At 46.2% G+C, this 4,866-nt stretch overlaps 1 long non-coding RNA gene across 1 annotated transcript; it reads right to left on the reverse strand.

Moving 5' to 3' along the window:
- Nucleotides 1-2,866: 2,866 nt before the first annotated feature.
- LOC121141178 lies at nt 2,867-4,363 on the reverse strand. The gene is made up of 2 exons (XR_005878075.1): nt 4,092-4,363; nt 2,867-3,411 (listed from the first exon to the last, which is right to left on the reverse strand). It is a non-coding gene; the product is annotated as an uncharacterized LOC121141178 (long non-coding RNA).
- Nucleotides 4,364-4,866: the final 503 nt, after the last annotated feature.

Below are 4,866 nucleotides of genomic sequence, written 5' to 3' on the forward strand. Positions count from 1 at the left end.
GCTGGTCTCGAACTCAGAGTGATCTGCCTGCCTCTGCCTCCCGAGTGCTGGGATTAAAGGCGTGCGTCACCAACGCCCGGCTTGTATACTTTCTTAATTGCTTTCTGTTCCTGTGCTAAAAGACTGACCAAAACAACTTGGGAAAGGAAGGAATTTCTTTCCTATTACACTTTCAGGTAATAAATAGTTCATCATTTAAGGAAGCCAGGGCGGGGGCTCAGAGCAGGGAACTGGAGGCAGGAATTGAACAGGATGATTGAACCAGGAAGGCTGCCTACTGGTTTGCTTCCTTATGTAACCCAGGACCACCCGCTCGGGGATTGTTACATCAATTAGCAGTCAAGAGCATGTCCCACAGTTGCCTCCACAGGCCAGTGGATAGAAGAAATTCCACAGTTGAAGTTGACTAGCTTATGACAACACAGTAAAGACTAACCAGCAAAATACCAACATCCCTGTAATTGTTTTTAATGAACTTCGATTTATTTCATAGATAAAATGCTATTTCACACTTAGTTGACAATAGCATGGTATAAACAGGATTATTTTCTTTTTGTTTAGGAAACAAAATTCATGTGGCTCATTTTGCTGTTTGCTTTATGGAGACTAGGAATAGACTCTCATTATCTTCTGGGTATGTCTGCGTTTGTTTGCTCTCACTTATCTCCAGCCCAAAATAGCCCCATGTCAAAGTGGCATTAGGCTTTAGATCAGCAGCAGAGTGCTTGACTGACAAGCACAATGTGCTGGGTTCAGCCCTCATGAGTGAGTGGGGGAGGGGTACTTCATGAGTGGGGGGAGGTGAACTTCATGAGTGGGGAGGTGTACTTCATGAGTGGGGGAGGGGTACCTCATGAGTGGCTTCACCAGGCTTCTTGCATCACCCTGATGGGGAACTGGGGCTTCTTCTTACAGAATTTAACCGTTTCCCAACTAACTTGGCGTCACTCTGTGGCTTGAAGGGATAGATAGCGAAAGGGTGTGTCTGGGATTTCAGCCAGGATCTGGAAGAGCTGGCCTGGTAGGATTGAGAGGCAGTAAACTATGTATTCATGGCATATGTGAGGCCTTTGGGTGAAAAACTACCTGGCTCTTCATGATAAGAAAGTGGAACAGACCCTCCACTTAAAGCAGATCAACTGTCCCACTGGGCAACTCAAGAGAAGTTTGATGGAAGAAGAGAAATTTGGACTACACCTTTAACAGGAAAGGCTATAAAAGGAAGGGCAGGAAGAACAGTGCGTGCTCTAACCACTGAGTCATCTCTAGCTCTCCCTTATGTCTTAAGGTTTATTTTATGTTATGAGTGTTTTGCCTGTGTGTGTGTGTGTGTGTGTGTGTGTGTGTGTGTGTGTGCCCGCGCGTGCACCACATGTGTGCTTCTAACACACAGGTCAAACATGGATGTTGTATCCCCTAGAACTAGTTATGAACAATTGTGAGTTGCCATGTGGGTGCTAGGATTAGAACCCAGGTCCAGACCTCCCCACTCCCCCCACCCCCTATAAGACCCAATCTCTCTATCTAGTCCTGGCTGGCCTAGAACTTGTAATGCAGATCAGCATTGCCTTGGAATTGTGTCCATCATGTTGCCTCTGCCTCCTAAGAACTGAGATTACAGGACATTAGCATGCCCTGACTCATGAGGTTGTCAGTTTGGGATCATTTTTATGGCTTCCTAAACTTTCAACATGATGATGAAACTGTCCTTGTTATCAAGAGGGACACATAATAACACTGACATTCTAAGACACGTTTCTTAAGTGTAAACTCTTCCTTTTAAAAGTGTATTAATGATAGGTGGAACACAGAGGGTAGTGAACTGTTTTGATACTATAATTGCACACATCTGTCTATTGTCAAAATCAGTAGACTATACAGGGAGAAGAATGAACTCTGAGTAAACTATTGACCTTAGGCAATAGCAATGTATCCAAATAGGCTCATCTGTAACAAAGGCACCACAGCTGGCACATTTGGGAAAACTCTTGCCTAAGATGTGTGAGGCCCTGGGTTCTGTAGACCAGGCTGGCCTCAAACTCACAGAGATCCACCTGCCTCGGCCTCCCGAGTGCTGGGTTAAAGGCATGTGCCACCAATGCCAGGGGAGGCCCTGGGTTCAATACCTATCTATTTCTCTGTCAGTCTTTATCTGTCTATCTATCTATCTATCTAAATATGTAGCTATACATAAAATATCACAAAGGTAAAATATTAATAAAAGGAAAATGTGTATGTGAAGGTAAAGACTTAGGGGGCATTATCATTTATCACTACTAAATATTTCTATGAACCTAAACCCTACTCTAAAAATAGCCTGTTTGGTGATTTAAACACTACTTAAATACAGTTGGTATGGTGATTTAAAACAAATCTATTCAGCCAGGTGATGAGAGACACACATGCCTTTAATCTCAGCACTTAGGAGGCAGACAGAGAGGCAAGAAGAACTCTGAGTTCAAGGCTAGCCTGGTCTACAGAGCGAGTTCCAAGATAGTCAGAGATACACAGAGAAATCTTGTCTCAAAAACAAAACAAAACAAAACAAAAAACAAAAACAAAAACAAACAACCCCCCAACCCCAAATCTATTCCTGCAAGGGTGTCTTTCTAGTCTCCTCCAGTTTTTTTATATTTAGTATTTTGTGTTTTCACACATGAACATGCCATGACATGTGTGTGGACACCTCTTTTCTTTCAACTTTCAGGAAACGGCTCTCTCCCTCTATCTTGTAGGTTCCAAGGATGAAATGCAGGCTTGAATGCAGGTGCCTTTACCTACAGAGTCAATTCTCTAGCCCTACAAGTATGTTTTCGACAAAGAAAACCATTCACCATTCAGCACAAATGATACATGTCACACTCTGTCACTGTTGAAATCAGTCACATATATGCAAGCTCTGATTAGACCACACCCCTGGTCCCACACACTAGAGTCTTCCAAAGTTTGTGCTGCCCTCATTTTCACAGCTCCAACAGTTCAATTATTTATGTAGGAAGATGCCAGAGCCATATGGAGGAGCAACTTCCCTTATGGGTTCCCATTTCTGGGTTGCCTCCTTCCCCAGGGAGGATGACATTCTTTGCCAAATAAGTCCTGATGCAACTTGGAAGGGAGGCCCGTTTATAAACACCCAGACATACGAGTGTTTCCTGGATCCACGCTGTCCTCAGATCTCAGCTTGAGTGCATTCTCCAGCCTTCTTTCTCTGGGAGTCTCCAGGCCACATTCCAGGGCCCCCTCCTCCAGCTGACAGCAGGAGGCTTGACACAAGGGGAAGTAGGCCTTCTTGCTTGCAGCTTTGCTGAGATGGATGGACATGCCTTTTGCAGCCTGGCCTGGCACTTTATCCAGTGTAGTGCAGTTTTCCACTACAGGCTGCCACAGGCCCAATGCTCAGGGGCCTCTCTCCTATGTAACAAGTTTTGTTATTGTTATTGTTGTTGTTTGGGGGGTATTTTTATTTTAGGATTTGTTTTTGATTTTTAAATTTAAGTATATGCACTTCATGTGCGCACAGTGTCCCAGGAGGCCAGAAGGGGGATTGGATACCTGAGAGCTGAGGTTACAGGCATCGTGAGCCTCTGAAGCAGGGCGCTAGGACCACAGTGAGTACTCTTGATAGCAGAGCCATTTTTCCAACTCTGTAACCTTTTGTTTCTAACCATCAGAGTCATCCTTCTGCTCTGCCTGTAGACGTTAACCCTGCTCTTCATCCCTGCCACACCGTTACCCCGCTAGTAAACAGTTCTCTTCCAGAAATGCAGTAGGTAGAAGAGCTACATGAATGACAGCAATTGGAACCCATCCCACATTGCATCCCGAATTCCCCAGAGTCCTTTCCAGTTTGGAAACTGAGGCCCAGACACTGTGTTCCTTCCCAGAGGTGCCAGGCATGGAGGTCTAACCTTTCTCACACGTGCTCACTTGCAGACTCAAGGGCACTTTCCCTTCCCCACAGCCTGGGAGACCACAAGACACCCCAATCCCCTCTGAATTCTGGAAGCAGGGCCCCTGGCTCTTCAAATCCTGAATCTTTAAAGTCGCAGCTAACTGACCTGGGGTCATAGCTCTGCACCTCCAGTTCTTACCTGCAAAGTGGTCACGAGTTGTACCCGGTACTGCAGGTTGTACACAAGGAAATGCTTGCTCAGCACAAGGCATAGCCCCGGTTTCAATGCCAACCGTTGACGATCAGTGTGGTCAGTATGTTTTTATTGGGTCTCAGGAACTACCAGGAGCCACGTGGTGATGCCTGGCTAGACTGGGGCATAGGGAGGCCTGAGGCGATCCTCCAGTCACCTGTGTACCCTGTGCCCCAGGAGATTTCTACTCACATCTAGACGACTGCAGCTAGGGCGAACACTCTGAACTGTCTCCAACTGTATTAGTTACTTGTATAACAAAGTATCTGATAAAAGCAATGGAAGGAAGGGAGGGAGCGAGCACGGGAGGGAGGGAGGAAGGGAGGGAACTAGCAAGGGAGGGAGGGAGGAGGGTTTATTTGGTTCATAGTTCATGGTTGGGAAGACAAGGCCAGAAAGGCAGGAGCTTGAGGTGGCTGTCCATGTGGCACCTGCAGTCGGGGTGGAGTGGGGCAGGCTGGGGGGGGGGGAGGGCCAGGGACTCAGAGAGGCATGTGCGTTGGTACCCAGCTTGCCACCTTCTTCTTCAGTTCTGAACCCCGGCCCATCGGATGGAGAAATGCAAATCTGGGGAAAGTCATCCCACTTCAATTGAACAACAATTAAGCCTACAGAACTCACAGTCATGTCCAGAGATGTGTTTCTAAATCCCATCAAATTGATAAATTAACTGACACATCAAATCCCCATTTTTACTTCTTGTTTGGAGACAGAAGGGGGA

This window comes from Mesocricetus auratus, unplaced genomic scaffold, assembly GCF_017639785.1.
Source record: "Mesocricetus auratus isolate SY011 unplaced genomic scaffold, BCM_Maur_2.0 Super-Scaffold_100007, whole genome shotgun sequence".
Taxonomy (NCBI): domain Eukaryota; kingdom Metazoa; phylum Chordata; class Mammalia; order Rodentia; family Cricetidae; genus Mesocricetus; species Mesocricetus auratus.